General features: G+C 41.8%; 1 protein-coding gene and 1 pseudogene across 2 annotated transcripts in view; one reads left to right on the top strand and one right to left on the bottom strand.

The window, feature by feature from the left end:
- Nucleotides 1–1,423: 1,423 nt before the first annotated feature.
- On the bottom strand, nucleotides 1,424–2,300 carry LOC121494634 (annotated as a pseudogene).
- A 7,068-nt stretch (nucleotides 2,301–9,368) lies between these two features.
- The window catches only part of FAM13B (family with sequence similarity 13 member B), a 93,994-nt gene continuing 83,809 nt past the window's right edge, over nucleotides 9,369–19,553 (top strand). Inside the window, exon 1 of one of the 2 annotated variants that reach the window (XM_041761269.1) lies at nucleotides 9,369–9,494. The gene's annotated coding sequence lies outside the window, so the exon portion shown is untranslated. Of the gene's footprint in view, nucleotides 9,495–17,743; nucleotides 17,840–19,553 lie in introns of those variants that run through there. The other variant, XM_041761268.1, reaches the window with a different exon arrangement.

Below are 19,553 nucleotides of genomic sequence, written 5' to 3' on the forward strand. Positions count from 1 at the left end.
AAGATTTTATTTATTCGTGAGAGACACACACAGAGAAGCAGGAGACACAGGCAGAGGGAGAAGCAGGAGCCTTGAAGGGGAGCCTGATGCAGAATTCCATCCCAGGTCCCCAGGATCACCCCTTGAGCCAAAGGCAGATGCTCAACCGCTGAGCCACCCAGGGACCTCTTATGTCCCCGTTCTTACCTGCAGGTGATACTTACGAATAGCTCAGTGGGAACCTGGAACCCAAGAAGATGTTTTCTGGGAGCTATTGTTTTCATGAAAAATTTGTAACTCTAAAATTCCTTTGGAAATTTCAGATATACCTTTGCACGACCTTAACATGTTTGCCATTTGCTTATTTTAGTGCTTCTTAAAACTGCAGAAACATTTCTTGCACAAATGGTTCCTTGTTGCAACAGAGATGCAAAGACCACCAATGAGAAGAAGAACCATCATTCTCCTGGGCATTTCAGAAGCCCTGCCCTGAACTATGGAAGGAAGGTCAAGAGGAGAGGGGACTCAGGCGGTGAGGCTTTACTTGATAGCGACAAGATGCCCAAAAAGAGCAGAGAGAGCAGTGATTAGCTTGAGGATTAGTTCCAAATGGAAGACACCAGAGGGAGGAATGTAGAGTTACCATGTGTACCCCAACAGCAGCCTCTGATCTTTGGAGGGTAGCCCTTCTTTGCTTCCAAGGACCCCATGAGCCCCCACATGGGTACTTATTGGGCAGATTCTTCTTGGGGACACTTCTCCTGTTAAACTCTCCTAAAAGGGTGGTAGGCTGTTGGAATGGAGAGAGCTCTAGACTAGGAGCCTGGAAGCCTGGGCCCCAGATCTGCCTTTAAGCAGTGTGCACCTTGGTCAGATCATTTCATTTTTCAGGCATTGGTTTTCCACGTGCTGAGACTATATCATGCCTCATATCCCCTCCAGATCTGAGTCTGTGATTCTAATATCCTGCAAAGCTGGTGAGAGGTAGCACGATTAACAGGATGTTGAGCCCAGTAGGCCCAGATAAATTTATTTATTTATTTATTTATTTATTTATTTATTTATTTATTTATTTATTATTTCCTAGGCAAAGAACTTTATTAACCTTGTTTCAAACTTTATTCCCAGGCTTCTTCAACTTAATTAGCTGCAAAGAATGAATTGTATATAGCAAAAACTGAAAAGAGCTGCAGTGTCCAAGGGGCTTGGGCTTAAAAATATTAGAGATCTAGGGATCCCTGGGTGGCGCAGCGGTTTAGCGCCTGCCTTTGGCCCAGGGCGGGATCCTGGAGACCCGGGATCGAATCCCACGTCAGGCTCCCAGTGCATGGAGCCTGCTTCTCCCTCTGCCTGTGTCTATGCCTCTCTCTCTCTCTGTGTGTGACTGTCATAAATCAATAAAAATTAAAAAAAAAGAAAAGGTCTTTAAAAAAATATTAGAGATCTAGATTTTATCAGATCCATGAACAAAATTTTAAAAAGCAGTCATAATATAAAATAGCAGCTGCCAGTAACTTCTTCAAGTTTTATCTTTTTCAGAAGTTGATTCAATTCAGTTTGCTTCATTCTTGGAAGCTTCATCAAAATTCTCCACAAGATCTGGAACTTTATCATCATCCTCCTCCTCTCCGGTAGCAAGTGGTACTTTTCCTTTTTTTTTTTTTTTTAAGATTTATTTATTTATTCATGAGACACACACACACACACACACAGAGAGAGAGAGAGAGAGAGAGAGAGAGAGAGAGAGGCAGAAAAACAGGCAGAGAGAGAAGCAGGCTCCATGCAGGGAGCCTGATGTGGGACTCGATCCTGGGACTCGATCCTGGGACTCGATCCTGGGACTCGATCCTGGGACTCCAGGACCACGCCCTGGGCCAAAGGCAGGTGCCAAACCGCTGAGCCACCAAGGGATCCCCCAAGTGGTGCTTTTCCATACACGGATTGTTTGGGCAGAGCTTCAGCCAGTCTTCTTAAACTAGTCAGACTGTCTGCACCAAGCTGGTTTAAGATACTGGGTAGCATTTCTGTCAGTTGCTTTGTCTCAGCATGGCCTGTAATGGTGATGTTCGCTGCCAGTGATGCCTGAACTTTAGGGTTGTTAAAATGGATCACTGTTCCTTGGTTTGTGAACATATTCACTTCTTCAATACCAGAGATATTGTTTACCCCTAACTTCTTTAAGGAGAACTGAAGTTTTTTTTATCATCTGCTGTAGCTGTTCTATGAACCACCTTCTTTCAGCGAGCAGTTCCTTTCCCACCAATGCGCAGTTGTGCTTGCAGTTTGGCGAGTTTCTCCTGGCTCGTGATAGTTTCTTTCATCTTGTTGGAGCGCAAATGGAACCGGGTGGGGGACTAGGGTTGGTGCTGGGGGGGTGGGGTCTTGGGCAGACCAGCTGAGGTTAGGTGCACACATGCAGGGATGCAAGATCCAGGCCTAGATTTAGATCCAGCACCACCTACTAACTATGTGAACTTTGCAAATTATTCAACTGTCCTCAGCCTGGTTGCCCAGATCTATAAATGTATAGTTGTACTCACAGCTGTTCTGAAGTTGAAGCGAAGCAGTGTATGTCCATGGTTCTCAAACTGTGTGTTCAGGCACCCTAAAGCTCTGCAGTGAAGTCACGCGAGACCACCGAGGAATTTTTCAAATTTCTGAGGCAAACACAATGAAGCAGAGGTAGCTTGTCATTTCAACATTAGATTGCACTATATTACTTGACGCCTTGTGTTGTACTTCACAAAGCGAGGTTTTCAGTACGATAAAAGGCAAGTAGCATGTGAAAATCTGCGTGGAACACAAAAGGAGGGCGGTGGTATCCAATCTGATTAAGAAGCTGAGCAGTGTACTATAGGTGTGAACATCCCATTTGTAAATACTTGTAGTTATTTAAGAATAAAATAAAAATATTTTTTCAAACAACTACTAAGTTGTTAGTATATTAATGCATCTTAGTGTTTTTGGATCTAATTATTTACTACATGGAGCTGTTAGGTATTTCCTTTGGCCCAAGGGAATGGTGGCAAGCTTATTGAATTTTCCTATGGTTCTGTGAACAGAGGAATTTTGGGGACCTCTGATAAGGAAAGTACTTGGCATACTGTAGGTGCTCAACAAATGGTAAAAAATATTTTTAAAAAGATTTTATTTATTTGAGAGAGAGAGAGAGAAAAGGGAGAGAAAGAGAGAAGACATGGAGGGGAGGGGCAGAAGGCAAGAGAGAAGCAGACTACCCACTGAGTGTGGAGCCTGTCTTGGGGCTCGATCCCAGGACTCTGAGATCATGATCTGAGCTGAAGTCAGGTGCTCAACTGATTGAGCTACCCAGGTGCCCCAAATGGTAAAAATTATTAAGGAAGCTCGCAAAAGGGAATAGGGAGCTATCTCTGCTTATTTCTGGTGGTGGTGGGAGCTAAGCATGAATCAAGAGGTGTTTGACATATCTTTATAATAGTAGTATTAGGCACATGGAGGTGCTGCATAAAGGCCACCTGAATGAGTGAAGGTGTCACAGATAAAAGTTTGGGTTATTTATTTATTTATTTAGTTAGTTTTAAAAGATTTTTGTTCATTTGAGAGAGAGAGAGAGAGCACGAGCAGATGGAGGGAGAAGCAGACTCTTCCCTGAGCAGGGAGCCCGACATGGGGCTGGATCCCAGGATTTCAGGATCATGACTTGAGCTGAAGGCATATGTTCAGCCAACTGAGCCACCCAGGTGACCCAAGTTTGGGTTTTTAAAAAGATTTTATTTATGTATTTGAAAGAGAGAGGGAGAGAGAGAGAAAGCATGTGAGCACATGAGCAGGGAGAGAGGAAGAGGCAGACAGAGAATCAGACAGAGAAAAAGGTGGAGCAGGGAGCCCAACTCAGAGCTCTATCTCAGGACCCCAGGATCATGACCTGAGCAGAAGGCAGATGCTTAACCATCCGAGCCACCCAGGTGCCCCGTGAAAGATTTTATAAAGCACCTGGGACAGAACCACCAAGGTGAGCAATAATTTTTTCGGGGTCCCTTCGTCTCTTCATCACAGTTTATACTTTGCATAGTGTATTTCCCTAGGAACCCCCAAATACAAGTCCATTCTCTCCAGAGGATTTGTCTTTAGTCTTGTTTTCTTTTTTTCTCTTTCCTTCCTTCCTTCCTTCCTTCCTTCCTTCCTTCCTTCCTTCCTTCCTTCCTTCCTTCCTTCTTTCTTCTTTAAGTTTAAATTCTATTAGCTAACATATAGTACATTATTAGTGTCACATGTAGTGTTCAATAATTTATCATCTGGGTATGACACCAGTGCTCATCACGTCATGTGCCCTCCTTTTTTTTTTTTTTAAGACACTTGCATCTTTTTTTTTTTTTAAGATTTTATTATTTATTCATGAGAGACACACACAGAGAGAGGCAGAGACACAGGCAGAGGGAGAAGCAGGCTCCATGCAGGGAGCCTGACGCGGGACTTGATCCCGGGACTCCAGGATCACGCCTTGGGTGAAAGGCAGGCGCTAAACCACTGAGCCACCCAGGGATCCCTCATGTGCCCTCCTTAATGCCCGTCACCCCATTACCCTATCCCTCCATCTTTTAGTCCTGTTTCAATGTGGTAAAATTGCTCTTCTGTAGAATTTGAGTTTGGAGAGTTTGCCACAGATTCGGAGACATTTGGAACTTGTTAGGTGCAGTCTGGACTGGGTTCAAAATAGGCTGGCCACAGAGCAGAGAGAGTCTTGTGTGGGAGTTACACTGTAACAAAGGGAGTCAATCCTCCTCTAGTCTCTTTCCCTAGAAAACAGCTGTTTAAAAAAAGGGGGATCCCTTGGTGGCTAAGCGGTTTAGCTCCTGCCTTCAGCCCAGGGCGTGATCCTGGAGTCCGGGGATTGAGTCCTGCCTGGGTCCGGCTCCCTGCATGGAGCCTGCTTCTCCCTCTGCCTGTGTCTCTGCCTTTCTCTCTGTGTGTGTCTCTCATGCATAAATAAAATCTTTAAAAGAAAGAAAGAACGAAAGAAAACAAGGGTTTAAGGGTTTTTTAAGCCCTTAAAAAAATAACACCATGGAACAGTCCAGCGCTCTATATTCCATCAATTTTAAGTTTAAATCAATTTAGAATAAAAGGTATAATTATGTTTCCAAATAGCCTCTGCCTGTAGTGTGGAAACAGGGCTCCCTTCTCCAATATTCACTTCTCAATATTTGAGATTAGAGTGGTTTTCATGCCTGTTTGCCAATCAGCTCTTAGGTGAGAATGAACTTTTACCATGGAAACAAGTCTGTCTCAGGAGTTCTGCCTTCCTTTCCCTTGACTTTCATCACTAACTGCAAATAGGTTTTTTTGTTTGTTTGTTTGTTTTTTTAAGATTTTATTTATTTAGGGATGCCTGGATGGCTCAGTGGTTGAGCGTCTATCTACCTTTGGCTCAGGGCATGACCCTGGGATCCTGGGATCAAATTCTGCATCGGGCTCCTTGCAGGGACCTGCTTCTCCCTCTGCCTGTGTCTCTGTGTCTCTCGTGAATAAATAAATAAGTAAATAAATGAATCTTAAGAAAAAAAAAAGATTTTATTTATTTATTTGAGAGAGAGAGAGAGAAGAGAAAGCACAAGTAGGGGGAGGGGCAGTGGGAGAGGGAGAAGCAAACTCCCTCCCCCCTGAACAGGGAGCAGACCAAATCAGGGCTCAGTGGGGTCATGACCTGAGCTGAAGGCAGACGCTTAACTGACTGAGCCACTCAGGCGCCCCTGCAAACAGTTTTTGAAGCATACATCAAACAATCTTTTGTTCTTGATTCTGTCAAATAATGGGGTTTTGATAGCAGGAAGACAGGTTTACTGAGAACTTTATTCCTTATAGGATTTAAGTCTAATAGAATGTTTGTCTGGTGATATTTGGTTTAAAAAAAATTGGAGAGCTCTTGGCCCTGCTTTTGCATCAAAAATCTACCTAAACTTCCTGGGAAGGAGGAAGGCAGGATCAAATTCTAGGTTGCAAATAAGGAAACTGAGACAGGAAGAATGAAGTAATTGTGGACGAGGTGGGAGTAATAGGTGAGTGCTTATCTCTGACAGTCCGGCTAGTCTGTGTGTATAAACTCATACTCCTTTTCACACACTTAAGAACTAGACAATAGGGATGCCTGGGTGGCTCAGGGGTTGAGCAGCTGCCTTCGGCCCAGGGCGTGATCCTGGAGTTCAGGGATTGAGTCCCACGTTGGGCTCCTTGCATGGAGCCTGCTTCTCTCTCTGCCTGTGTCTCTGCCTCTCTCTCTGTGTCTCTCATGAATAAATAAATAAAATCTTAAAAAAAAAAAAAAAAAGCTAGACAGCAGGTGCCTGGGTGGCTTAGTCTGTGAAGTGTCCGAATCTTGATTTTTGGTTTAGGATATGGTCTCGGGATTGTGGGATTGAGCCTCGTGTTGGGCTCAGTGCAGAGTCTGCTGAAAATTATCTCCTCACCTCCCACCACTCTCTTTCCTCTTTCTCTCAAATAAAAAAAAAAAAAATCTTTGGGATGCCTGGGTGGCTCAGTGGTTGGGCGTCTGCCTTTGGCTCAGGGTGTGATCCCATAGTCCCGGGATCAAGTCCCACATCGGGCTTCCAGCATGGAGCCTGCTTCTCCCTCTGCCTATATCTCTGCCTCTCTCTGTGTGTGTATCTTATGAATTAATAAATAAAATCTTTTAAAAAATCAAATTAAAAAAATCTTAAAAAAAAAAAAGAATTAGACAACAAATAGGGTGCCAGTTGGGGGAATGTGTGACTCTTGATCTCAGCACTGTTTGAGCCCCGTGTTGGGTGTAGAGGTTACTTAAAATTTTTAAAGAAAGAAAGAAAGAAAAAAACAACAACAAAAAAGCAAGACAACACACCCAATATAGCTGGTCTCCTTAAAGAAGTTTTTCATGGCTCACGGATTGAGCATTTGTATACAGGTAAAGGATTTATAATCACATGGGAGAGAATTGATATGTAGAAATTTATTTTTTTAATTAAAAATATTTTTTAAAGATTATTTAATTTTACTTATTTGTTTTGGAGAAAAAAAGAGGGTGGGGACAGACAGAGGGAGAGGATATCTCAAGCAGGCTCTAAGCTGAGCATGGAGCCTGACCTGAGTCTCTGTCTCATGACCCTGAGATCATGACCTGAGCCGAAATCAAGAGTCAGTTAAGCAACTGACTGAGCCACCCAGGTGCCCCTAAAAGATTTTATTTTTAGGTAATCTCTACACCTAGCATGGGGCTCAAACTTGCAACCCATGATCAAGAGTTGCATGCTCTGCTGACTGAGCCAGTGAGGCCCCCCCAGTAGGTAGAAACTTCTAAAAGAGAATTGCAGCAGGACATATTCATGTGGACTCTGAGACCTGAGGCTGACAGCATTCCAGAGGTTAATGGGCTAATCTAGCAGCTCTGTCAAGCACGTGATCAATCTGATTGGAAACATAATTTAGATGTCAGCATCAGTCCTCTGCCCTTCATGGTTGGGCTTCACCGAATGAGACTCTGGGAGTTGAAGGTAATGAAATTTTACTCCATCTTGCCATCTAATCCTGGGAAAGTGGCTCTTTTTTTGTGACCCAGTTTAACTGTCTTGAAACAGGAGAATTACCTTGAATTCAAAGAAGGATTTTGTGAGTGAAAGGCTCCCTCTAAGTATTTAAAAGGGTGGAGATGCCATTTAAGATTTTGATAATACTGTCTGAAGCATCCTGAAACCAACTCTTACCAGGGTCCCACTTGTAGAAGAAAGAAAGATCTCTCCTTCCTGGTCTAGCCCATCCCTCCAACCTGAAACCATATTCTGGTCTGTTAGAGATCTGGATTTATCACAGAAAACAAAACAAAACAAAAAACATAGGAAAAATAAAAAGTAGATGGCTTCCAAGTTAAATTTGCAATCATACTATGTGTTCAAAATACATTTAAAGTGCTTCATGACGTGTAACATGTTAACGTGATAACAAGAGGGATTATTGCTCCTCAAAAGAACAGGAACTATGTTCTATTTGTCCCTGGACTTCTAGTGTCCAATCTAGTGTTTGGCACATAGGACTTTTTTTTTTTTTTTTTTTTTTAGTTTTTTATGATTGGAAAAATTTAATTTTTTGAAGGTAGAAAATATTTTATTTATTATTTTTAAAAAATTATTTATTTATTTATGATAGACATAGAGAGAGAGAGGCAGAGACACAGAGGAGGGAGAAGCAGGCTCCATGCCAGGAGCCTGACGCGTGACTTGATCCTGGGACTCCAGGATCGTGCCCTGGGCCAAAGGCAGGCGCTAAACCGCTGAGCCACCCAGGGATCCCCAGAAAATATTTTAATGCACCTCCATGAACCTGGCCTCAAATTGTTGTCAACTCATTATATAGGCATTTAATCAATGCTTTGGAAGGAAGAGAGTTTAGCAGTTTCTTAGAAATAATTTACCCCATTCTGCTTTATATATATATATATATATATATATATATATATATATATATATATTTTTTTTTTTTTTTAAATGGGGCCCAAACCCATGACCCTAAGATCAAGATTTGAGCTGAGATCAAAAGCAGACACTTAACTGATTGAGCTATCCAGGCACCCCTCCTGTATTTCTCATTGGGTTAATCACTTTCAGGAAAAAAAGGGGGGGGGGGGAATTCTTGGAATTCCGGATTATTAAATAAAGAACTGTAAAATGAATGTTTCAACTTTATAGAGAGAAGAAACTCAAACTATTTGCTACTCATGTCTGTGATTAATAGTTCATTCAGATTCAGAGTTTTTTTTTTTTTTTTAAGATTTGCTTATTTATGTGAGACAGAGAGTGTGAGCATGCAGAGGGGTGGGAGGGGCAGACGGAGAGGGAGAGAAGCTTTAACAGACTGCACTGAGTGTGGAGCCCAACCCGAGGCTCAATCTCATGACTCTGAGATCAGGGCCTGAGCCACAATCAAGAGTTGGACGCTTAACCCACTGCATCTCGCCCCCATTTTTTTTTAAGACTCTAAAGCTGAAGGGGTGTCTAAGTGGCACAGTAGGTTGAGTGTTGGACTCTTGGTTTTGGCTTAGGTCGTGATCTCAGGGTGGAGGGGTCAAGCCCCATGCCAGGCTCCACATTCGCCATGGAGTCTGCTTGGGATTCTCTCTGTCTATCCCTCCCAATACTTTCTCTCTCTCAAATAAATGAATAAAATCTGAAAAAAAATTGTAATTTGGCAGGTGGGTGTTGGGAAGTAACTGGAGACCATTTTACACCCTAAGGCTGACTTGAAGGGCCATCAGTCCTCTTCTTGGACTATGTGATATGGATGGAATGGGGCCAAAGTCTCTGTTTCTTGGTGTTTCTCTTTTATTTATCTTTGACCTTTGTACTTTGTGTTAGTTCTTTATTTCTAAGAACACAGGTAATAGGCTGGCCGATCTGAAATATTTGCCTGAATCGCCTCTGGGAAATGTTGTTTTCTGGGAAGAAAAGTGAAAAGCCCACCAGTGGTCTACATTGAGATAGGCATCTAGCTACGAGGCTATGAATGTTTGGGTGAGTCACTTCCCTTTCGGTTTCCACATTTGGGCAAAATGAGGCTTTTTTTTTTTTTTTTAAAGTAGGCTCCCACCTAACATGGGGCTTGGACTCAACTCTGAGATCAACAGTTGCATGCTCTATTGACTGAACCAGCTAGGTGCCCCTAAAATGAGGCTTTTTGATAAAGTGACATAGGAGAGAAGGGGCAGCCTCAAGAGTAAAAAAGACTAGGGTATGAATTTCATTTCTGTATGTTTCTTGTATTTCCCATCTGCAGCATGGGTTGTTTTATTTATTTATTTTTTTTTTTAAATTTTTTTTTTTAATTTTTATTTATTTATGATAGTCACACAGAGAGAGAGAGAGGCAGAGACACAGGCAGAGGGAGAAGCAGGCTCCATGCACCGGGAGCCCGACGTGGGATTCGATCCCGGGTCTCCAGGATCGCGCCCTGGGCCAAAGGCAGGCACCAAACCGCTGCGCCACCCAGGGATCCCGCATGGGTTGTTTTAAAACAAACTTTATTTTCAAGCATCTAGCATGGTGTCTGGAACACAGCCAAGTGCTTGAAATATAGTAGCTACACTTATGATCAAAATGAGGAAGTTGCAAGCAGAAAAATCGGCCATGGAGTTGGATAGGTAATTCACTGAATAAGAAATACAGCAGGCAAGGAAGCATATATATGACTCTTTGTAATTAGGGAAATGCAAGTCAAATAATGTCCTCATCTAATTGACTAAAAATAAATATACACATTATATCCATTGTTGGTGAAAGTTTAAGCAAATAGGCATCTCCTAGAAAGCCTCTTCTGAGGGAGGTTTGATAGTATCTACCAAGTTTAAATGTGTTACTCTTCAAATCAGCAATTTTGTTTCTAGGAATCTGTTATACACAAGTATATACACGGGTATACAAACATTTATTCCATTGCTTTGTTTTCTCCTTTGTAAAGAATTTTATTGTGTGGCTTATGTAGGTTTCTTCATTCGACCTTTTTTTTTTTGGTACAAGAATTTTTTTCACTATGGTTTTTAATGGAGAAAACTGGAAACAACCTATATTTTACTAATATGGACAAATTTCTATGGAAAATTATGTGTAAAAAGCATATTATAGAATATTATAGTATGATCCCATTTGTCAAGAAAAGCAATTGTGTGAGTGTGTGCATTATATAAATGTATGGAAAGGAGTCTGGGAGGATATACTTCATAAAATTTACTTGTGGGGAGGAAAGTAAATGAGCAGGTAGAGAATTTTGCTTTTTATTCTTTCTCCTTTTTTTTTTTTAAGATTTTATTTATTCATGAGAGACAGAGACACAGGCAGAGAGAGAAGCAGGCTCCCCATGGGGAGCCTGATGTGGGACTCGATTCCAGGACCCCGGGATCACGCCCTGAGCCGAAGGCAGATGCTCAGCCACTGAGCCCCCTGAGGCGTCCCATTTATTCTTTATTCTAAATTTTTGAAAATTTCCCAGTCACTATGTATTATTGTTCCATTTGAAAAAACCACAATTTTTAAAAAAGCGTGGCAGTGTGAATTAGACCATCTTTCAGCTACTGTGTAAGTTGAGTACTTCTCTAGATCCAACATCACAGTTGAGTAGAGCCAGGCACTTCTTAGGTCTGGAAGGGTGCAGAAGCTTGTATTTGAGTAGCAAAACTTGGTTTGAGGTTTGGATTGATGGACTACTGAACCCAAGTGACCCCTTCTGAAGATAGCAGGTCTGCATGGGAATAAAGGAGAGGTGTTTCAGTAGCCTTCTGTCCTTTTCCCAAGTGCCCTTTTAAAAAGGAAAAGCAGAGAAAAGGAAAAAAGAAAAGAGAAGGTCCTGGGCTTCTTTGGAAGAGTCAAGGCAATCTCGGAGTTGTAGTATATCAGGTTCCAAGACTCCTAGGCTGGGATAGAACCTTCTAAGTTCATCTGTCTGCTTATTCTCAGGTCAGCATGTCAGATTTTATCAGACATACCAGATCTCTAATAATGAAATTTTTCTTAGGTCTCAGGAAGCATTCTTGGATTATAGGTGCTCACTAACTTTGTGATTTGCACATTCAGGTCCTACCACTGTGTACAATATCTGGGTGAGAACACAGACAAAATCTCTTATTTAAGATAGGGATAAGGGCTGAAAGAAGGGGAATCCTGTTTTCCTGCTCATGGATGACTTGCCCCTACTCTGAAAAGAGCTTATGTGAAGTTAGGAAAAGTATTACCCTAGGGACATGAGGCTGGCTTGGTCAGTAGAGCATATAACTCTTGATCTTGAGGTGGTGAGTTCAAGCTCCATGTTAGGTATAGAGATTACTTTTAAAAAGTAATGATAAAAAGAAAATATATCTGAGAAATAATGATAATAGAAAATATATCTGAACAATTTAAAAAATATATATTAAAAGAAAGGGTCACTCCAGTATTCTTCAGAACCCCCTGATTCTTAGATTGTACAAAGAGCAAGAATGGTGCCCAAGTACTGGTAAAGCTCTGCATGGGATAGAATGGTATACATTTTATCACATAGCTGAATATTTTAACATTTTAAAAACTGTGATCAGGGATCCCTGGGTGGCGCAGCGGTTTGGCGCCTGCCTTTGGCCCAGGGCGCGATCCTGGAGACCCAGGATCGAATCCCACGTCGGGCTCCCGGTGCATGGAGCCTGCTTCTCCCTCTGCCTGTGTCTCTGCCTCTCTCTCTATCTCTCTGTGACTATCATAAATAAATAAATAAAAATTAAAAAAAAAATAAAAAATAAAAACTGTGATCAGTACGAATGGAAGAGTATATAGTATATACATGTATATAGAGTTTGAAGGTTAATTATGAAAAACAAACCCTCTACCCAGCTTGAATAGTAAAATATTATAGAAACTCTGAAGTTCCCTGCTGGGACTGCCAGCACTGTGGTGAGAGTTGGACCTTCATAAAGGTCCTAGCCAAGGGGAGGGAGATCTCCTGGAGAATGGGGTCTTTTCCTTGCGTACAAAGGCTCCCGCTGCAGACTGTGGGCCCTCTGGGCTCTTGTTTTTTAATTCATTTGCCCAAGAACAACCCTTTTCCTAGTTCCCATAGAGATGACTTACAGGCTAGTGTGGCCCTGTTCTTGGGGAGGGTGTCCCTCTTATATGCTGCATACCCTCCACTAGAAGTAACAATTATATTGGATTTTGAATGAATTATTCTCTCATTTTTCATTAGCGTTGTTAAAAAGAAAAAACAGGCCCATGGAGTCACCTGTGTATAGCCCCACCAAGACTTAATACTTAGCTCACATAATTGCAGTTTCAGCCTCTCCCGGGAGTGGAATTTTAAAAGTCAATCTGGAATTTCCTGCTCAGCACTAATGAGGTAATCTGTCTGATAAAACCTCAGCCTTTTCCTAAGGGAAGGTAATTTTGCCTGAAATAATCCAATCTTTTAACTTCCTAGTCCCATCTTGCTTCTGCCTATAAAAATCTTTCATTTCAAACTCAGCGCTCCCCTCTCTTTGCTAGATGGGATGCTACTCAATTTATGAATTGTTCAGTGAAGCCAATTTTGTTTCTTAACAGCATTTTACAGTATCTCTATATATCTCTACATCTCTCTTTTTTTTCCTCCTCAAAATGCCACTCGCCTTTATATTTATTTTTTACTACTGCTCTAACAAACTGCCACAAACTTAGTGGCTTAAAAAATACAAATTCATACGTGGGGGCAGAAGATATTTACAAAGTCTCTTCCTTCTGCTCAATTTTGCTGTGAACCTAAAACTGCTCTAATGTCCATGTTTTTTGTTTTTTGTTTTTTAAAAAGGCATTAGGTACTAGCATTAAGGGAAACTGGGAGCTCTCTGTGTGATCTTTGCAACTTTTTTTCTTTTTAAAGATTTTATTTATTTATTCATGAGAGACACACAGAGAGAGAGAGGCAGAGACAGAGGCAGAGGGAGAAGCAGGCTCCATGCAGGGAGCCTGAGGTGGTACCCCATCCTGGGTCTCCAGGATCACACCCTGGGCTGAAGGCAGCGCTAAACCGCTGAGCCACCCGGGCTGCCCCTTTGCAACTTTTTTTAAGAAAAAAACTTACTTTTAAATAATCTTGTATACTCAACATCAGGCTTGAACTCACAACCCAAGATTGAGTCTCATGCTCCACCAACTGAGCAAACTAGGCTCCCTTCTTTGCAACTTTTCTGTAAGCCTGAAATTATTCCAAGATATAAAGTTATTTTTCTCAAAAAAAAAAAAATAACCCAAAAAACAAAACCAACCATGACTTCGGTACTTTATGGTTCTGTAGGTCAGAAGTCTCATTTGGATCTCACTAGGCTAAAATCAGGGCTCTCAGATCTCTAGGGAGAATCTGTTTCCTTGCTTTTCTTGGCTTTTAGAAGCTGTCCACATACCTTGGCTCATGGCACTGGCACCCCCTTCCTTTTTTTTTTTTTTTTTTTTTTAATTTTTTTTTTTATTTATTTATGATAGTTATACAGAGAGAGAGAGAGAGGCAGAGACACAGGCAGAGGGAGAAGCAGGCTCCATGCACCGGGAGCCCGATGTGGGATTCGATCCCGGGTCTCCAGGATCGCGCCCTGGGCCAAAGGCAGGCGCCAAACCGCTGCGCCACCCAGGGATCCCCATCCCCTTCCTTTTTCAAGACAGCAATGCACATCTAATCACTCCAAAACAAAGACAACTCCCCCTTTCAGATAACAATTGTAAGTAGAGGGTCCCCAGGTTACCCCCACTCCTGTTTGACTTGGCTGCAAATCAGGGGTGTTCCCACTACCCTCTCCTCAGGTTCAATAATTCCCTATAATGGCTCACAGAACCCATGGAAACACTTAACTCTCTATTACTAGTTTATTGTAAAGGATATTATAATAGATACAAATGATTAGCCAGATAGAGGTACTTAGGGCAAGGTACAGAAGGATCTTAAGTTCAAAAAACGGAGGAATTTGGGCTATACACTACTATCACAGCTCATGGATGCATTCACCGACTCAGAAGCTCATCAAATCTTGTTCCAGTTTTTATAGAGATTATAATCTCTAGCTTCTCTCCTTCCCAGGAGGTCAGATGTGGGGCTGCCAAGTTCTAACCCTCTAATCATTTGGTCTTTCTGGCATCGGCCCCATATGGGCCTATTTAGGGGCCCCACTCTAATTCAACTTAGCATAAGCTCAGGTGTGATGGAAAAAGGGACTTGTGAATAATGAAATACACTCCTTTTACCCCTATTACTGAGGAAATGACAAGGGTTTTAGGAGCTCTGTGCCAAGAACTAGGGAAAAGAACAAATATGTATTTATTATATTACAGTGTCACACATATATTTTATTTATATTCCATATCTGGTAACTAAAATACTTGCAGTCATTGCTGGTATTATTATGAAATGCACGATTTCCTTGTTATTTTAGTGATATTTTATTATCAGTCATATTTCTTGGAACCTTACCTGTGGGATCTCCACAGAGGATTTTTACTTTTGCTTATGCGAGGTGCCTGGGGCACTAAAGTGATCAGCTTTTGAATTTTCATCTCAGTGTTTTCTGGTTCACATGGGTTGTATGAAATTTTGCTCCCCTCAATGTGCTCATAAAACTTGTTTAGGAAATCTCAGAGGAGAGTTTTCTTTTTCTCTACTCCATCCTCAATTAAGGCAGACACAGTCAAGTTTCCTTACCCTTTCCTTTGGTAGGTCAGATTTTTTTCATGTTCTTCTGTTGAGGGGGAAGTCTCCAATGTGAAATATGGGGAAGATGCCTGAAGCCCAGAGAAGACAGATATTTTATCTAACCTAAATGAGGTCACAACGGATGCCCAGATAAAGTCATACTTAGGATATTTAAACTGGACTTAGGCTTATTGACATAATTACACTGTGTTCCCCACAATGCAGGGATCGTGTCTAATGTGTTCACTGCTATTTCTCCAGCACTTGGCACAGTACATACTACGTGCTCAATAAATATTTTTATTTTATTTATTTATTTTTAAAGTAAACTTTTTTTTTTTTTAAGATTTTATTTATTTATTCATGAGAATACACAGAGAGGAGAGAGAGAGAGGCAGAGACACAGGCAGAAGGAGAAGCAGGCTCCATGCAGGGAGCCCGACGTGGGACTCGATCCCGGGTCCCCAGGGTCACGCCCTGAGCTGCAGGCGGCGCTAAACCGCTGAGCCACTGAGGCTGCCCTCAATAAATATTTTTAAATGTATTAATGAGTAAGAAGCATCCAAGTAGTCCAGGTGAAGGAAAAAAATACACATAAAGCAAATGAAGAAACCAATAGCAAAACCTTGTTAAAAGACAACAAATTGGGATCCCTGGGTGGTGCAGCGGTTCGGCGCGTGCCTTTGGCCCAGGGCGCGATCCTGGAGACCCGGGATCGAATCCCACGTCGGGCTCCCGGTGCATGGAGCCTGCTTCTCCCTCTGCCTGTGTCTCTGCCTCTCTCTCTCTGTGACTATCATAAATAAATAATAAAAAAACATTAAAAAAAAAAAAGACAACAAATTTGGTTATGCTATGGGCCATTTCTTTTTTCAGCAAGTGTTTTGTTTTTGGTAAGCCACTCATTTAGGATACAGGCAGTGCCGTTCTCTAAAAGGGTGATAGGACACATGCATAATAACTGTGATACTTCTGTCCAATGTACAGTTTGGTTTCTGTCACTGTGAAAGGCTGAAATGAGAGTGTGAGCCTTCATACTTCAGAGTCTTTCTGCTGAGGAGCTTGGGAACTGGAAAAACACTAGATGCTTCTGTAAATCATTATATCCTGTCTTTAGTGGAAAAGAGCAGTCAGGTGTAAATATTTGGCAAAAATGTGGTTGCATTTAGATTGTAACCCGCAAATATTTGGGCTGTTAGTTTGCCAGAGAAGGTGTGGCCCTAATGAGTTTGAGGAGTCTGGCTGGTCAAATGGTAGGAAGATCCAAAAGCCTAAGGCCTTTGGAAGAGGAAGGGTATGCAGAATGGCAAGATCTTCCTACCTGGATTTCTGGATTTCTTTGTCCTACCTGGGTTTTGTGAAGGTCATAAGGTTTTGTGAAGGTCATAATCTCATTGAATCTCTGAGCACTTTTTAAATTTCCCCCACATGGATATAGGGAGAGGGGAGAAGAGAAAGGGATATCTTTTTTTTTTTTTTTTTTTTTTTTTAAGTAAACCCTACCTCCAATGTGGGGCTTGAACCCATAACCCTGAGATAAAGTTTACATGCTCTACCAAATAAGCCAGCCATGCACCATCCCCCGCTTTAATTTTATTTATTTTATTTATTTTTAAAAGATCTTATTTATTTGAGAGAGAGAGAGAGAGAGAGCCTGAGAGTGTAAACAGGAGCAGGGGGAGCAGCAGGCAGAAGCAGGCTCCCTATTGATTCCATGACCCTGGGATCATGACTTGAGCCAAAGGCAGATGCTTAACCTACTAAGCCACCCAGGCGCCCCCAACCTTTCTTTTTTAAAGCAGAAAAGTTCTGACTGGAAAAAAATACCTACTTGACTACAGGAATTTAATCAAGAGACCAGAACACTAAAAAAAAAAAAAAAAAGAGAGAGAGAGAGAGAGAGAGAGACCAAAACACTTAGTCTTTTTTCTTTCTTTCTTTCTTTTCTTTTTTCTTTTTCTTTCTGTCTTTCTTTCTTTTTTAAAGATTTTATTTATTTGAGAGAGGCGAGAGCACAAGAGGGGGGGGGGAGCAGGCAAAGGGAGAAGGAGAAGCAGACTCCCTATGAGGAGGGAGCCTAATGGGGTCTTGATCCTAGGACCCTGGGATCATGACCTGAGCTGAAGGCAGATGCTTAACCAACCGAGCCACCCAGGCACCCCCCCACCCCCTAGTCATACAGTGAATTCTGAGTGATCAGGCCAAAAATGTGGACTTGGCAAAGATGAGAGTTACTGTTAATTGTTCTAGCTCCCCAAACTGGATGGTACCAGAAGCTGTGTGAGTGAATATGGAAGCTGAAATAAACATTATGTTAGCTTTGGTTCTATTCCAGAAATGTTCTATTCCAGAGATATGTAAGATGAAGTTTTTCAGGGCAGAGATCATGATTACATCCCCTAACACAGTGCTGGACCCCTAATAGTTGCTCAAGAAATATGTGTTGAATAAATAAATGGCTCAAAGGTTACTTTAGGTTGCTAAGATCAGAACAGTATTTGCCATTATTTTGGGTGTTGGCGTGGGATTTGTACACCCTGGAACAGTTTCTTCTCTTTGCAGCTAGTAATATTTTTTTTGTTTATGAAGAACATGCATTCTTGCACGCTGGCACAGTGGTCCCGGGGAAAGTGGCACAGACAGATTCCATTGCATTCCTCAGGAGAGCCAGCAATACCACTGTCTAATGGTGAGTTCCTTCTTTATGAGAAAATTTTAATTTTGTGGAGTTTTTAGTCCTTTCTTTTTTCCCAATATACACGAATACTTCAGGAAAGAGACAATTGGCAGAGTTTGAATTTGATAGCATTTTACTGCTTTGTGGGAATCCATGTAATTATAGCATTGTGTCCTGTGCCATAGTTTCTCCTGCACATAAAACTGTGTATGTTTCCCATTCTTATCTCTATGCATGTCTTCTTCTATAAGTGGGCAGTGTAAATATGCATCCTAAGTAGGGAGGCGGTATGCTCATATGGATTAGAATTCACAAGGTTCAGGGTTATCTTAAAAATAACACCAAGAGTTTGGGGGTTCTTAGTGGTTGTTGGTTTTCACTTAAAAATAAATTTACAAGTATTTAGCAACTTCTGCCAAGAAAGGCTTCCACATGGGGTTCATTGCTAGCAATAAAAACCCAGATGGTGGCAAAACATGTCCAGAGACTTCTTCAGGTCTCTGAAAGCGGCACAGGAGGGAGGAGTGAAAAGAACTGTACACAGCTTATAAAACGCTTTTATGCATACCAGTTCATTTCAGTATCCTCTTTCCTATCTTACCAATGGGGACTCTACGGTGCATTTAGGTTAAGTACCTGGATCAGAGTCACATGGCTACTAAGTGAAAGGGCTAGAACTCAGATACAGGTTTTCTTATTACAAGTTCCATGTTCTCATTCCGGGTCCGACATTTGTGGGTGTTGAATGTTTTACTTTTTAAGTGATAGGATCAGTGGGGATGGATTATGCCTCTTTGGCTCTTGCTGGCTAGCATGGCTCCAGTTTCTTGTGAACACTGCATTAAAAAAGATAATAGCAGCCTTGAGTGAACAAAAGTTCATCTCTATGCTAGTCCTCAAATAGCCTTGGCTAGATAGGGGATCAGTAAGGGTGAGGAGGACACCTAAATAATCAAAAGTTTCCTTACTGAAGGCGCAAGGGCAGGACTCCATGTCCTGCTACATCTACAAGAGCTGAATTCAAAGTATTCCTTGGGTGAGGTGGGGGGCAAGGTCCATTTGCATCCTCCAGGAATAGTAAGGGTGTCCATGGTAGAGTGTCTAGAGACAGCTGCTCCCCAAGTTCAGTCTCATCCCGGTGACACTGGTGACCCCGGGGAAGCAGACAGGTTGAAGTCCCCCCCCTCCACCAAAACCCATCCCATCCCCCAGCCAGCAGCTAGAATGTGTTCTGGGCATTGCAGCAACTAGATATCTCTTCTATAGTGATTTGACTCCTGATTCTACTGAGGGGCTGAAAGCCTCTGCTCAGAGAAGCTGGGTAAGGTATTTATTTTCCTAGACTATAAAAATCATCTTGCAGAGAAATACCTAAAAAAATTTCACCTGAAATAATAATTTTGTTGGCATGCCTCACTTCCAGAGGTAGTCCTGGCAACACACCAGTCACTTCTCATCCTGGCCATACAGCTATGTGAAATGCTGTTGTTGACATTAATGATATATTAAAATGTAACCTCTGCATCTATAGGTGAAACACTTGGAGGCAAAAGGAAGAAAAAAGTGATGTAATTTTGAGGTGTTTTCTTACTTACAGTGATTGCCAAGGGTAGAAATACTATCTGTCACAAGATGTTACGTTTTCGGCCAGATAGTTCTTTGTTGTGGAGAGGGCTGTCCTGTATATCATAGGATGTTTAGCAGTGTCCTGGACCTCTGCCTGCTA

The sequence above is a fragment of the Vulpes lagopus genome, chromosome 7, assembly GCF_018345385.1.
Source record: "Vulpes lagopus strain Blue_001 chromosome 7, ASM1834538v1, whole genome shotgun sequence".
In the NCBI taxonomy this organism is placed as follows: Eukaryota; Metazoa; Chordata; class Mammalia; order Carnivora; family Canidae; genus Vulpes; species Vulpes lagopus.